Here is a 17,332-nt window from a genome sequence, read left to right as displayed (position 1 = left end):
AAACTGGTCAACATCACTAATCATTAGAGAAATGCAAATCAAAACCACAGTGAGATGTAATCTCACACCAGTCAAAATGGCTAATATTAAGAAGCAAAAAGAAACAGATGTTGGTGGCATTTCTAAGGGAATGCTTGTAAACTGCTGACAGGAAGTTAAATCAGTTCAGCCACATGGAAAGCAGTTGGGAAGTTTCTCAAATAACTTGAAACAGAACTACCATTTGAATCAGCAATCCCGTTACTGAGTATATACCCAAAGGAATACAAATCATTCTACCATAAAGAGACATGGACATGCACACGTATGTTCATCACAACACTATTCACAATAACAAGGATATAGAATCAACCTAAATGCCCATCAGTGGTGAACTAGATAAAGAAAACGTGGTACATACACACCAGGGAATACTATGTAGCCATAAAAAGAATAAAATCATGTCCTTTGTGGGAACATAGATACAGCTGGAGGCCATTTTCCTGTGCAAATTAGTGCAGGAACGGAAAACCAAATATCACGTGTTCTTACTTGTAGGTGGGAGCTAAATATTGAGTATACAAGGACACAAAGAGGGGAACAACAGACACTGGGGCCTACTTAAAGGTGGACGGTTTGAGGAGGGTGAGAAACAAAGAGCCACCTATTGCATACTATGCTCACTATCTGAGTAATGAAATCATTTGTATACCAAACCTCAGTGACATGAAATTTACCCATGTAACAAATCTACACATGTACTCCCTGAACCTAAAATAAAGGTTGGAGGGAAAAAATAAATAATTTAGACTCAATCCCTTAAATGTCAATTTTTTTAAAGGACAACATTACTCATTAATGGAAAAGAAATTCTGACTTGAATGGATAATTATTATGGCACTTGCCATAACTATCCTTTGAAATAGATTTCATTGCTTGAATAATTTGATCCTTTTACATGAATATTATTATATATTCTTCCAGTGTGGGAATACATGAAATCATCACTATGTAACACTAAAGAAGAAGGGGATTAAAAATCATGATAATATTCTTTTTGTTACTGGACAACATTGAAAAAAAATCGTTGGTCATAGATGAAACACAATCTTGAAGAATGGTAAAGCAAGTTATGTCATGCTTAACAAATCAAATTTGAAAATAAGTTATCAAAGTCGTTAACTTTAAGCGTATGTTCTCATTAATAATTTTTCAACAGACAAAATAAATAAGTTGGCAGTGACCAGTGTAGAAGGTATGCTACAATGTAAATAAGTGTTAACTGTAAAGAAATTTGTAAGCAATTTCTGGAAAACAAGGAATTCATAAAGAGAGAGAAATCATCAAGTAAATATACTTAAACAGAGGGGTATATAATTTAAATATTTATAATTTATTTTAGATAAACTGTGGATAATTTTTGCATAAATCTATTCCATGCAATATTTGTATATCTCAGTGTACAGTCATATAGGCAATTAAAAATAATTGAAATTTAACTAGATTCCCTGCATTTTTACCTGCTAATTTCACAGTCCCAGGAAGGGAGAACTAGAGATAAACCTGCCCCACACCCTACCTACCCTCAGTAGACTGCAAGGAATGCTGGTCAGATGATGAGCAAAAGATGGCTTCATAAGAAGTGATCTCAAATGTTGAAGACAAAATGACTCTAATCTCACGATACTCTTCTAGAATATAGAAAAAAGCAACACTCCCCAACTCATTTTTATACTACCCAATCTCTGATACAGAAACCTGAGGACGAAAATACAGGAACAGCAACTTATAGGCCTATTTCTCTAATGAACATAGATGTGAAAATTCTAGACACAATAACAGCAAGCCAAATCTGCAATACATAAAAAGGTTAATACACTTGGAACAAGGTGACATAGCATTAGAAAGTCAGCTAATGTATGTTATTGCGTTACTATAGGACACAAAATTCATATAATTATTTAATGACAAAAATCATTTGATAAAATAAATGTATACTCAGCATTAAAAGAAGGTTTATGCTGAATGTACATCTCGCATAAATAAAAGAAATAATCGTTTAACAGCCCATGAATAAAAGATTATTTTACCTGCTAAAGTGTACCAAACTATGGGGAACTTTTAACACATTTCTGTTTAGGTGATGATGCGCTACACTGTAACTATTTACCATTATATTGCATGTGCTTGCCTCCACAGTAAAAATTTGTAACTAAAATATATTGAAATTGTACAAAATGAAACGATATTGTTGTTACAAATTGTATGATTGTGGATATGGATGATCTAAAATAAATTGCAGAAAGAATATGAAAAATAAGAATTTTACTGGATATTAGATGCTTATAACAAATTCCATTATATTTTTATTTATCTGGAAAAATTTGCAATAAAATTTTAAAATGTCAAGTACCTTGAATACATCTAATAAAGTATGTATAAGACCTTTACAGAGAAATCTTGTAGCCTTAATGAGAGAAATTAAAGACTTAATTAAATGTAGAGATAAATATTCATGAATTAAAAACACAATATCATAAAGATATAAATTCTACTCAAATTGCATTAAAAGGTCAATATAATCCCAGTGGAAATTCCCACTATCAATTTTGTGGAATTTGATAAGCTGATTCAAAAGTTTATAAGGAATAGAAAAGTGGTAGTAAGGAGGGTCAAGACCAACATAAAGAAAAACAAAGTAAAAGTGCTTTCTAACTAGATATCAAGGCTTGTTATAAAGCTACAGTAATCAAGAATGTTTTTGTTGGTAAATGGAATGAAGCAGTTCAACAAAACAGAATAGAGAGAACAGACACAGACCCACTTATGGCACTTGATATATTAAAAAAACAGACATTTGAAGATCAACAGGGAATAATGGATTTTTCAAAAAAAATGGTGCTGGCTCAATTAGGAATCAGTGGGCAAAAATTCTACCCCAACTTAATACTTTGTGAAAGATAAATTCCAGCTAAATTTAAGCCATGTATATATAATACCCAACATATGAAAGATTTAGAATACAATAGAGAAGACTGTCAACATGACTGTAGCATAGGAAAAAACTACTAAACAAAACATTAAAACCACCCAGCCAAAGAAAATACTAAGTTAAATTGCATTAAAATGAAAAAAAAGTTTATTAATCAGAAGACCAGGTAAAATATTTAAAAAGATTGGTCACCAACTGAAAGGAAAAGTTTTCCTATAATATAGTTGACAACGGATTCAAGTATAGAATATATAAAAACTTCTACAAATCAATATTAATACTATAGACAACAAAATAGACAAAAGGACCAAAAACTTAATCTCTTCACAAAAGAAGAAATCCAAATAATCAATACATCTCTGAATAGGTGCTCAAGTTTCACTGAAATGCAAATTCAAACCCAAATGTGATACAGTTATGTATATTATACAACAGATTGGCAATCATTGACTAGGTTTGGCAACAATGTGGCCCAACAGAAATTCTCATCCACTGCCGTTGGGAATATTAATTGGTAAAGTAAATTTAGAAATAATTTTGACACTATTTCATAAAGTTGAAGATGAAAATGAACTGTAATACAGAAGACAACCTTTAGGTATATAACATTTTAAACTCATATTTATGTGCACCAGGAAACCCATACAAAACTGCTCATTGAATCATTGCTTGCAATAGCAAGAAACATAAATGACTCAAAATTTATCATTAGTAAAATGGATAATTACATTTTGGTGTTCTCATATAATGAAATATTTTTCAGCAATAAAAATAAATGAACTATGTTTACATGGAACAACATTGATAATTTTCACAATTATAATTTTGATAGAAAGAAACAAGACAAAAAGACATCTCCAAGTCCATTTTGATTATATAAAGTTCAGGCTAAATTAAATAGTATATTGTTTATGGTTTCATCATATGTGGTAAAAAAACAAACAGAAAAGCAAATAGCATATTCAAGAGTCAGAATAACACTGGTGGAACGGGAACACAGATAAGTAGCAAATAGTGAATGTACAAGGAGCTGCTGATGTGCTTGCTGGCTGGCAGTGTTCCAGTTCCTTACTTAGATGCGGTTTACACTATTTTCTACTTTATTCTTTAAACTGTACATGTATGCATTTTTCTATATCAATAGTATATCTCTCAATAATTTTAAAATACTTAAAGTTATAAGTTCTAGGAAGTAAAAAAATGTGATTTTTGGGGGAATTATTCAGCTTATTAGTGATAATAAAAAGCAAAATTTTATAGCCCAAATCTCAAAATTTGTATTATTATCATTCAGAGAATATTTAGTAATATAAGACCATAAGATTAATAATTTAAAGATCATTTTCAAAAATTAAATTTGAATTTTAAAATGAAATTCTAAAGAGGCAACTGGCATTCCTAGATACATTAAAATGTGCCCAATTTTACCTACAAAGAGGTCCTGGTGTTTAGTAAACTATTTTGAACTGGAAATTATTGCTACAATGTGTTAATCCAGCTAAATTTTCATGTTGTTGCCACATTTCTGTTAGTTTCACCATTGTGTCTTTACATAGAGACATTTTCTTTCAATGACCATGTCGAAGTGATATAATATGCTGCTCTAAAATCAAGAAAGTCATTGCAACTGTTGCTCCAGCTATTGTATGAATGGGGAAATTAACTCTACCAGCAACATGCCATGAAAACCCAATGCATTTTGAGTAACCTAAATGTCAGCTGGTCTCTATTTCACTTTCATTCATCCTTGCTACACTGGGACCTCTGTCTGGGAACCAGCCTGTTGCCACTACTATTATTGTAAGATGCCCAACCTACATCTGTAATGAGGGACAAATGACTGAAGCAGCCTGCAGTGTTTTTAAGACACACCTTTCTTTCCTCCTACACAGCATGAGGAAAAAAATAGAGCTTTTCTTTGAGGTGAAAATCTGCTACTGTAATATGAATGAGCTAAGTATGCTAAATGCATGCCTTTGAGGAAAAAAATGCTTAAAACTAGCAACTCATTTGTCACTTAAATGGTTTCTCAAGATATTAAAAGCACCATCTTTAGTTTAAAGATTGCCAGCTCTTTCAGTTTCTCCTGAACATCTACTAGTTTAGGGAGTGCTAGTTCCTGAAGGAGCTGGGTCAGGCAGGAGCAATGTAGAGGCAGAGTCAGGAAATGTCAAAAGAACCCAAGGTACTAGATAAGGGGCTGAACCATGCTTTTAGGGTTGCACTGGTTCTTGATTTACATTGATCAAATAATGATATTCTTACAAAAACTTGCTTCACACATTGCTCTGTGATCATAAAAAGACCATTGTATCATAACATGGGTCTTCATTCATCTCTAAGGTGGAGAACACCAACATTTTCACAGATTAAATGAAGAGAATACATGAATTTAGAAGAAATTCTTGTGTAACTGAATGTGCCACCTTTTGGAGCATTGTGCAAGTGTAGATTGAGTATAAATGGCCTTCAGTGGAGTGTGTAAATAATTCATTAGGCAGGAAATGAGAATCGACCATTTTGCTATTAGGAACATAGTAAGACTTCTTTTTCCTTTATAAGAAAGCTTTTCATGACAGATGAGAATCAATCATTCGATCAAATACCTTTTCTGCATTTTGAAACAGCATGGTGCTAATGTGTTTTCCCTCCTTACTCTTTATGAATGTGAATTCTTATTACACACATTTTATTGTTGGTAGACAGCAACTATAACCCTGGATTTAAAGTTATCAAGACACTCTCCAGGAGTTCATTAGAAATATGGTAGTATTCTGTCCCTTCTCTGACCTTATCTGCAACAATTTAGCCCCTTCCCCAATATTTCAGGGTTTTATAAAAAATATTTTATTGACACAGAATAATTATATACATTTATGGGATACAACGTGATGCTTTGATACATGTATACATCGTATAATGAGCAAATCAGGCTAGTTAACATTAATCACTTCACATACTTGTCATTTATTTATGGTGAGAACATTTAAAATCCACTTTTAGCAATTTTGAAGTATACAATACATTATAAACTATAGTCACCATGAAGTGCAATAGATCAACAAAACTTATTACTCTTTTCTAACTGAAACTTTGTGCCCTTTGATTAACATTTCCCCTTTTCCACACCCCACCTCTACCCCAGCCTCTGGTAACCACAGGTCTACTCTCTACTTTTATAAGTTCAAATTTTTAGATTCCACATATAAGTGAGAGCAAGCAATATTTGCCTTTCTGTGCTTGACTTATTTTACTTAGCATAATGTCTTCTAAATCTATCTATGTTGTTGCAAATGACAACTATTGTTCTTTTTAAATAATATTGTTCTATCATGTATATATACCACATATTTTAAATGTTGATAGGTACTTTAGCTATTTCCAATTCTTGGCTATTGAGAATAACATTTCAATTAACATGGAAGTTCAAACATGTCTTCAACACACTGGTTTTGATTTCTTTAGATAGAAACCTAATCATGGGATTCCTGGATCATAAAGTAATTTTATTTTTATTATTTTTGAGGAATCTCCATATTGTTTTCCATAATGGCTGTGTTAATTTACATTCCCATCAACAGTGTACAAGGGTTTCAATTTCTCCACACCCTTGCCAACACCTGTTATCTTTCATCATTTTGACAATAGCCATTTCAACAGGTGAGAGGTAATATTTCATTGAGGTTTTAATTTTCATTTCCCTGATAATTAGTGATGTTGAGCACTTTAGATCAAATTGGCCTAACAGACATGAACAGAACATTCCATTCAACAGCAACAGAATAAACATTCTTCTCAAGTGGGCATGGAACATTCTCTACGATAGATCATATGTTAGACCTCAGACTAAGTCTTAACAAATTTAAAAAGATTGAAATCACATCAAATATCTTTTCAGACCACAATCTTATGAAACTAGAAGTCAATAATAGAAGGAATCATGCAAAATTCACAAATATGTGAAAACTAAACAATATGCTCAGGAACAATTATTGAGTCCAAAAAGAAATTAAAAGAGAAATTAAAAGATATTTTGAGACAAACAAAAATGAAAATAAAACATACCAAAACTTCTGAGACATAACAGAAGCAGTTCCAAGAGGAAAATTTATAGCATTAAATGCCTCTATCAAAAAAGAATGAAGAATGAAGATATCAAGTACACAATCTAATGTTACACCTCAGGAAACTAGAAATAGAAGAACTAACTAAACCCAAAGTTAGTAGAACAAAGGAAATAATGAAGATTAGAGAATAAAATAGTCTAGGAAAACAATAGAAAATATCAACTAAATTAACAGTTGGTTTTTGTAAAACTAAAGAGGCAAATCCTTATTTAGACTAATAGAGAGAAAGCTCAACAATAAAATCAGGAATGAGAGAAGAGACATCACAACTGATAAGACAGAGGCAAAAATGCTATTAAGAGACAACTATGAACCAGTATACACTAACAAATTGGATATTCTAGAATAAATTGATGAATTCCTAGAAAAATATAACTACCAAGACTGAATCATTGATTTATAGAACATCTGAACCAAACAATAATGAATAAAGCCATTGAATCAATAATAAAAGGTCCCCATCAAAGAAAACCCCAGGACAGATGGCTTCATGGCTGAATTCTATCAAACAATTAAAGAACAAGTACCAAACTTTCTCAAGCTCTTCCAAAAATTCTGGGATGAGGGTGAACTTTCAAACTCATTTTACAAGGCCAGTATTACTCTGATAGCAAAGCCAGGCAAAGACAGAACAACAAAACAACAAAAAACCCTACAGGCAAATATCCTTAATCAACATAGAAATCTTTAACAAAATAGTAGAAAACCTTATTCAATAGTAATTAAAAGATCATGTACCATGATAATGTGGCATTTATCTTTGGGATGTTTAAACATATGCAAGTCAATAAATGTGATCCACCATATTAACAGAATGAAGGTCAAAAATAATATGATTATCACAATAGATGCAGAAAATCATTTGACAAAATGTAATGTTTTTCATGATAAGAACTCTCAACAAAATAGGTATATAAGGAAAGTTCATCAACCCAATAAAAACCACATATGGCAAGCCCACAGCTAACATCATACTCAATGGTGAAACGTTGAAGATTTTTCTTTTAAGATCAGGAATAAGACAAAGATAACAATTCTCATCACTTCTATTCAATATAGTATTAGAAATCCAAGCCAGGGCAATTAGGCAAAAAAGGAAATAAAAGGCATCCAAATTGGAAAAGAAGAAGTAAAATTATCTCTGCTTGCTGATGATACAATTTTATATATAGAAAAACTTAAAGACTCCACCAAAAATTTTTAGAACTGATGAATGAATTCAGTACAGTTGCAGATTACAAAGTCAACATACAAAAATTAGTAGCATTTGTATACACTAACAATGAACTATCTGAAGAAGAAATTTAGAAAACAATCCTATTTACAATAACATGAAAACCTTAAATACGTAGAAGTAAATTTAACCAAAAAGGTGAAACATCTCTATACTAAAAACTATAAAACATTGATTAAAGAAATAGAAGAGGACACAAATAAATGGAAAGCTATCTAGTGTTCATAGATTGGAAGAATTAATATTGTTAAAATATTCATGCTACACAAAGGGGCCTACAGATTCAATGCAACCCCCATTATAATTCCAATGACCCTTTTGTTACAGAAATAGCAAAAGACAATCCTAAAAATTGCATGGAACCCTGAAACACCCCAAATAGCCAAATAAATTCTTAGAAAAAAAGAACAAAGCTGCAGGCATCAAAGTCTCTGATTTCAAAGAGTACTGTGAAGCTATAGTAACTAAAGCAGAATGGCACTGGTATGCAACGGAACAGGCTAGAAAGCCCAGAAATAAACCCATTTGTCTACGATAGATTGAATTTCAACAGAGGGGCCAAGAACACATGATGGCGAAAAGACAGTGTCCTTGATAAATGGTATTGGGAAAACTGGCTGTCCAAATACAGAATGAAATGAAGAATGAAACTGGACTCTATACATCCCTTATATAAGAATCAACTCTGGGAGGCCAAGGCAGGTGAATCACGAGGTCAAGAGATCGAGACCATCCTGGCCAACATGTTGAAACCCTGTCTCTACTAAAATACAAAAAATTAGCCAGGCATGGTGGCATGTGCCTGTAGTCCCAGCTACTCGGGAGGCTGATTCAGGAGAATCACTTGAACACACGGGAGGCAGACATTGCAGTGAGCCAAGATTGTGCCACTGCACTCCAGCCTGGTGACAGAGCGAGACTCTGTCTCAAAAAAAAAAAAAAAAAAAAAAAAAACAGAATCAACTCAAAATGGATTAAAGACTGAAATGTAAGACCTGAAACCATAAAATTGCTAGAAGAAAACACAGGGGAAAACTTAACATGACATTGGTCTGGCCAATGATTTCTTGCATATGACCCCAAAAACAGGCAACAAAAGCAAAAATAGACAAATGAGATTGCATCAAACTAAAAGCTTTTGCACAGCCAAGGAAACAATGGAAATATTGAAGAGATAACCCACAGGTTGGGAGAAAATATTTGCAAATCATACAACAGATAAGGGTTTCATATCCAAAATATATGAGTAACTCCAATTACTCAATAACAAAAGAAACAAATAACCCTATTTAGGAAATGGTCAAAAGACCTGAATAAACATTCCTGAAAAGAAGACGTATAAAAGGCCAACTGATATATGAAAAAAATGTGGTTTTAAAGCCCATCGCTTCTAAGATAGTATTTTAATTCACTACAATACAGAAGGATGGTTTTTGAAGGTATCTGCACTGGGAAATTTGTACTTGAGCAGCATTAGTATCCTGAACTCTTTCCCCAGTTTTCCAACCAATAAACAGTAGTTTTCCTAAACTGTCCTGAGATGTATTAACACCCAAGCATACATGTGAACGTAAAAACACACACACACACACACACACACACACACACTCACATATGCCCTTGTGTATGCTGTGTTGTGTTCAAATGTTTTAAATTTAAATAATGTCCCAAGAAAAGATTCAGTTACATAATCATTGGTTACTTTTCCTTCAGCCTTGAAGGGAGGAGAAAAGAAAAAAGCACGCGCGAGAGAGGGTTTAGGCAAAGTTGATTTGAAAAAATAAGCATCAGAGAGGGATTCCATGAGGGAATCTCCGTTTTTGGCTTGAAGAGTCTACCATCAGGGTGGCTAGTAAAGTCTTGCTCAAAAGATTCTGGGGAGATAGGGCTAGCTGGAAAAGTCCTGAGGTGGCAGGGCTGCATCCACTGAGTTACCACCACACTCACCTAGTGTAATATGGTTCACAGGAGCCTCCTAACATTATGATACAACAAAGTGTTAAGAGTGGATCTCTGGATTTTGTGATTTTTGCCATTTTCTTTCTGTTGCTCTATGCTTTCTACAATGTCCAAATGATTCAAATTTAAATAGCTTTAAAATGATCATTCAGAATCTTTTAGATAGATGTTATAGATCCAATTTTATTTGGGTCCAAGAAAGACTTAAAATTTTCCTCAAAATTGTTAGTACTCTAACAAAATAACATTGATTGATTTTTTTCTGATTATATAAGCAATATTATTAAGGAATTTAGATGAGCTAAAAATGCAAAAACTGAATTAACTGATGTATTTATAATTCCGTCATTTCATTACCAAGAGTTAATATTAATATTTTTATGTATTTTAATTTTTAATTATAAAAATTATAACAATAACAACAATGGCTCAGTGCTTTCTTGCCATACCATTTTTAAGTATTAAATTTCTTAACTAATTTACCCTTCACCCCACCCCATATGTAGGCATAATACTATCTTCATTTTACATGTGGAGAAAAGGAGGCCTTGAAAGATTAGATAACACAGCTAAGTTCACATAGAAATACAGCCAGGATGTGGGCCCAGAGGCATGGCTTCAGAGCTTGAGTATTTAACCATTCTAAGCTGCTTTAAGGTTGCATGTGTGTGTGTGTGTGTGTGTGTGTGTGTGTTAGACATAGACTCATGGATGTGATCATTACTACATAATTTGAGGCCCACAGCTTTTTAAAAACCCAGTTAAGAGGATAAGTAGGGTAATCTCCCCTTGCCACTGGAAGGACATTTTTGCAGATTTTATAACCATTTTGTGTTTCATCTCCAGTGAAACCTCTCATTACAAAGCCCCAGCCCTAACACTTACCTTCTGCTTGAGTCAAAACCTCTCTGTTCAACTCTGGATTCATTAAAACATCAACTTCATTTACCCATCAGAAAGAGAAATTTCTATTTTGATTTTATATTTCTTTATTTGTGCACCTTGCCATATGATTGTGTTTCTTTAGCTTTTATTTTTTGTGGGTACCTAGTAGGTATATATATTTGCAGGGTACATAAGATACCTTGATACAGGCATGCAATGCATAATAAGCACATCATGGTAAATGGAGTATCCATCTGCTTGAGCATTTATTCTTTGTGTTATGAACAATTCAATTATACTATTTTAGTGATTTTTAAATGTATAATTAAATTATTGTTGACTATAGTCACCCTGTTGTCCCATCAAATACTAAGTCTTATTCAGTATTTCTAAGTATTTTTTAAAAAATTAACAATCCTTACTTCCCCCCAGCCCCCAACTACCCTTTCAAATCTCTGGTAACTATCCTTCTATCTCCATGAGTTCAATTGCTTTAATTTTTCAGCTCTCACAAGTAAGTGAGAAAATGCAGTTTGTCTTTATGTGCTTGTTTTTTTTTTTTTTTTGCAGGGTTGGGGGGAGCTTAAAACAAGAAACATTTATTCCCTCATAGTTTTAGAGGCCAGAAGTCTGAAATCAGGGTGTCTGGAGATTTAGTTCCTTCTAGAACCTCTGAAGGACAACCTGTTCCATACTTCCCTCCTAGTTTCTGGTAGTTGCAGACAATCCTTTATTGCAGGATCTGGCCAGCAGCCTGCAATGCAACGGGGCTTTTTCTTTGTTCCCAGGCAGATCGGCAGGTCGAGAAATAATAGACACACAGAAGATAGTGAAAGCTAGGTCCGGGGGGGTCACCGCCTTCTGGTCCCGCGATGCCACCAATGCACTGGATATACCAGCATTTATTATTAAGTTTAGTGAGGGTGGGGGTAGGTTAGTGAGGGATTTAGGGTCATTTGATTATGAGGTGAGATGGTCACAGGGGGATGAAGTAATTCTTTAACATAACATCAGTATGCACAAGTACAGTATACAGAGATAAGAATTTACAATACAGTGTGTTCATCAGTAATTTCTAACAGAGCCTTACACAGTCTCTTTCCATAACCTATGATTAGCAAGATATTAACCAGCAGTAACAGTTGCAGCAAAAGCTGGTTACAAACAATCTATAGAAACAGGATGTGAAGCTAGACAACTGGTTAGACCAGAAATTCTCAGAAGGGAGTATGCCTTAACCCTAAAGAGGCCTAGAAGAGCCGTGGCAAGATGAGGGTGTTTATAGCCCTATCTTATCCATATGGACAGGCACCCCCCCGATACATCTGTTTATAGGCTCTCCACAAGGGTCACATTCCATTCCCAGAGCTATGAACATCTGCTTTTCTGGGATAGGAATCTTGGTGATGTGAAACCTCCCTGACTGCACGTCCATTCATAGGCTCTCTGCAGGGGGAAGCACATCACACGCTGTTGGCTCATTCTGGCAGTCCAACCTGGCATTGTCTTTACACAATCCTGCATGCAACTTTGTATTTACAATAATCAGGAGCATTTCATCTTTTATTCCATAGCAATAGTTTCAGGGGGTCTCCCTACAATCCTTGTCATTCCTTGGCTTGCAGCTGCAATCTCCAATCACTGCCTCTGTCTTCACTGACCTTTCCCACTGTGTGTCTCCTCTGTCTCTCTGCATTGACATAGCTTTCTTATCCAAATGCCCATCATTAGATTTAGGGCCTACTCTAATGTAGTATAATCTCATCCTAAGTAACCACATCTTCAAATACCCTATTTCCAAAAAAGGTCACATTTGCAGGTATCAGAGGATAGGACTCAAATATATCTTTTTGTGGGGGACACAAGGCAACCCATTTTAGGAATCTTCTGGAAAGTTTTCTGATTCCTAAGTAGGAAGTTCAGGGAAACACAGTCTTTTTTTCTCCTTTGGATATTGTCATGTCTGGATATGATGCCTGAACCTGCTGCCACTGCTTTTTTCTTAGTTTGGGGATAAAGCCAATATGCAAAGAAAGACAATTCCAGGAAACCACATAAAATAGGTGCTAGTGCAACTCCTGTCCCTGAGTTGTCCCTTCTTTTTAACAATTTTTGATCTTTGTGGGTTCATGGTAGGTGTATATATTTATGGGGTGCATAAAATGTTTTGATATAGGCATTCAATGTGTAATAATCGTATCATGGATGAGAAGAATTGTTTATTGTCTAAACCAGTTTTATTCAGGATTTCTATCAGCTGCAGCTAATAACATCTTTCATGATATAATGACACTCAGATACATTATTAATCAGGTATGCAGTGGCGCTTCATGGGAATAATAAATAAAAATAGTTTTTGAGAAAAGATGTCACAAATATGTATACAGGCATGCATATATGTATGTATATGTGTATATAACAAGAAATAATGATATTTAGCTTCCGACACAGCTACTTTTTACCATAGAAACATATTACCAAACGACTGTGATTTATGGCTTGTAAATTATTTTAATTTAAGGGTTTCTCTGTAGGGCATCCCATCTACAGCCAACTTAAGGTTAATTTGTAATTATGCATGATACTTAGGAAGTTTGACCAACTTGAGCTCTGCTGTCAACTAAACTTTCATTGAAGATTGTGAAGATTTTCCTGTGAGATCTGTAGTGTTATTACAGTGATATGTATGCAACCACTTAGTTCTAAGTACAGAAAAGTGAAGAGTTGGGCAAGGAGGTTGCTGTAGTGGTCTCTGAGATAGGTGATGAGAGCTTGATATAGAGCAGTGGAAGTGATATTGGAAAGGATGGATAGATCTTCAAAGGAGGAATGTAAATTAAAATATTAATAGTAAATGGAAATAGACAAGGTACACAACAGTCAATTCTGATGCCAAGTGATTGTACCCATTCATGAGTTGTCCCTTCTTTTTTTTTTTTTTTTTTTTTTTTTTTTTTTTGAGATGGAGTCTTGCTCTGTCACCCAGGCTGGAGTGCAGTGGCAGGATCTCGGCTCACTGCAAGCTCCGCCTCCCGGGTTCACGCCATTCTCCTGCCTCAGCCTCCCCGAGTAGCTGGGACTACAGGTGCCCGCCACCACGCCCGGCTAATTTATTTTTTGTATTTTTAGTAGAGACGGGGTTTCACCTGGTCTCGATCTCCTGACCTCGTGATCCCCCCCGCCTCGGCCTCCCAAAGTGCTGGGATTACAAGCGTGAGCCACCACGCCCGGCCTTGTCCCTTCTTTTTAACAATTTTTTATCTTTGTGGGTTCGTGGTAGGTATATATATTTATGGGGTACATAAAAGTTGTATATAGGCATTCAATGTGTAATAATCATATCATGGAAGATGGGATATCCATCCCCTCAATTATTAATCTTTGTGTTAAAAATAATCCAATTATACACTTTTTATTATTTTGCAATGTACAATTACATTAGTATTGACTATATTCAACCTGTTGTGCTATCAAATATTAGGCCTTATTCATTTATTCAAACTGCTTTTGTGTCAATTAACTATCCCCACCTGCCATCCCACCCCCCACCACCCATCACAGCCTCTGATCACCACCCTTCTATTCTCTGTCTTCGTGAGTTTAGGTGTCTTGATTCTTAGATCCCACAGATAAGAGAGAATATACGATGTTTGTCTTTCTGTGCCTGGCTTATTTCACTTAACATAATGACTTACAGTTCCATCCATGGTATTACAAATGACAAGATCTCATTCTTCTTATGGCTGAATAGTACTCCATTGTGTATATGTACCATATTTTCTTTATCCATTCATCTGTTGATGGACACTTAGGTTGCTTTCAAAGCTTGGCTATTATGAACAGAGCTGTAAAAAACATGGGAGTGCAGATATCTCTTTGATATATTGATTTCCTTTCTTTTAAGTATATACCCAGGGCAACACTGAGTTCAGTGCTAAGTCCCCCAGTCTCTGTGCTCTCCTTTCACCAAGTGCACAGATTCTTTCTCCATGTCACACAGCTGCTGCTGGGGGATGAGGGAGGGCTGGCGTTGGCAATTCAAGACTGCCTTTTCTACCCTCTTCAGTGCGTCTTTCCGTAACATAAAGTTAAAACCTGGTACTGTGATTGCTCACCTGATTTTTGGTTCTTATACTGGTGCTTTTTTTCTTTAGTTAGTTTTTGAAATTTCATGTTTCTGCGGGGGGTGGAGGGGCAATCAGAGGAGCCTCCTAATCCCTCATCTTGCTCCACTTATGATTGTATTTTTCAGTGTGTATCTTTCTATAGAGGGAATGTTAGTCACTTTTCACATATGGTTAAAATATTTTCCTAAGTTTTTCATTTGCTTTTTGAATTTACTTTTGATATATTCTTTGATATAGATTAATTTTAATATTGCCAATCCTATTCTTAGTGGCTTGTGGATGTGTCCTTAAAAATAAATACTTTCTTTGCCTTCAACAAATATTTATTGGGGTAAAATCTGGGCCCTCGTGGAGCTCACAATCCATTGGGAGGAGCAGAAATGGTGAATAATCATAGCACAGCATAGTAAGCACAGAGCAATGTGCTGTGGAATCACAAGAGAGGAATTGTTACATTCAGGGTACTACTGGTGGATTGACAGTTTCACAGAATATTCCATAGTGTTGAAAATAGGTGGGGCTGAGAGTGGGGGGAAAGGAGAAGTAACAGAAAGGTATAGCAAGAACTGAAGCTCAAAAAGCAGGAAGTCAAATTGCCAGATATCGGTTTCATCCTGAAGAGGTGGATCGTACACCATGGTGATAAGAGAAAGGTCTCCCTCATGCATTCTTATCTCTTCTGTGCTACATCTCCAATTTCAACTTTGCCGTCTTTATTTGTATTGAACTACCAATGATTCCTTAATATTGCTCTCTCATTCTGAATCCTGCACACAATATCCTTGACTTTCTTTTGCACTCGAACACTAGCACACTTATTCTTCAAATGTCAGCTTGGGCATGTTATCATCTCTGTGCCTCCTCTCCCTCAAGTATAATAAAACAGCTGTTCCCCTCATACACTAGCATTCGCCCTGGGTATAAGCCTTCTAAGCATACAGTACCCAGAGCTGTAATCATTTTCACTCAGGTATAGCTTTAGCTAAAGGATAAGCTATTTGATATCATGCTCTTTTCACCCCACAGTACTAGCCCAATGTCTGACAAATATTCAGCACTGAATGAATCTTCATTGAGTGAACAAATAGGTGAACGAGTGAGTGAGTAGTTTAATCAGAATACAGTTCTTGCTGAACCAAGGAGATATGAACTTGAAAAGACAAGTTTTCCAGATGATTTTACACTACTGGAAACCTATTGAATATTCTCTAAGAAAAAACTGAGTAGTAAAGCAGATTGTCTACCCAATGTTTCTTTCAATCCACATGAGTAGCTAATTGACATATCTAGCCATATTTCCCTGTGACAATGATAGATTTTATGCCAAGCTCCTTGTCCAAGTTTTGAATCTGGCTTTTTTTTTTTTAACCACAACATAATAAGTTCTTGTTGTTGTTGAGGCCTTCAACTATCTGAAATTATTAACAATTCAAATGTTAATAATACAGAAACACCCTCACAGACACACCTAGAATAATGTTTAATATTTAGCCACGTATCTTGGCACCCCACATCCCAGTTCAGTTGACACAAAATTAACCATCACAGGCAGTTTCTCAAAAAATAAAAAATAGAATTACCATATGATTGCAGTAATTCTATTTCTGGGTATATATGCAAAATAACAACTTCCTTTGAAATTACATTTTTGTACTTAGAATTATAGAATCTAGAATCATTTGGAAGTATTAGCTATATTTTGTCCAACCATTAACATTTTATATTTTTCCCATCAGTCTTGTCCTAGTTAGCCTCAAATTTTCTTTTTTTTTTCTTTTTTTTTTTTTTTTTTGAGACGGAGTCTCGCTCTGTCACCCAGGCTGGAGTGCAGTGGCGCAATCTCGGCTCACTGCAAGCTCCGCCTCCCGGGTTCACACCATTCTTCTGCCTCAGCCTCTCCAAGTAGCTGGGACTACAGGTGCCCGCCACCATGCCCGGCTAATTTTTTGTATTTTTAATAGAGACGGGGTTTCACTGTGGTCTTGATCTCCTGACCTCGTGATCCGCCTGCCTCGGCCTCCCATAGCCT

The sequence above is a fragment of the Symphalangus syndactylus genome, chromosome X (assembly GCF_028878055.3).
Source record: "Symphalangus syndactylus isolate Jambi chromosome X, NHGRI_mSymSyn1-v2.1_pri, whole genome shotgun sequence".
In the NCBI taxonomy this organism is placed as follows: Eukaryota; Metazoa; Chordata; class Mammalia; order Primates; family Hylobatidae; genus Symphalangus; species Symphalangus syndactylus.
The sequence above is the reverse complement of the archived record's forward strand: the minus strand, read 5'-3'. Positions refer to the sequence as shown.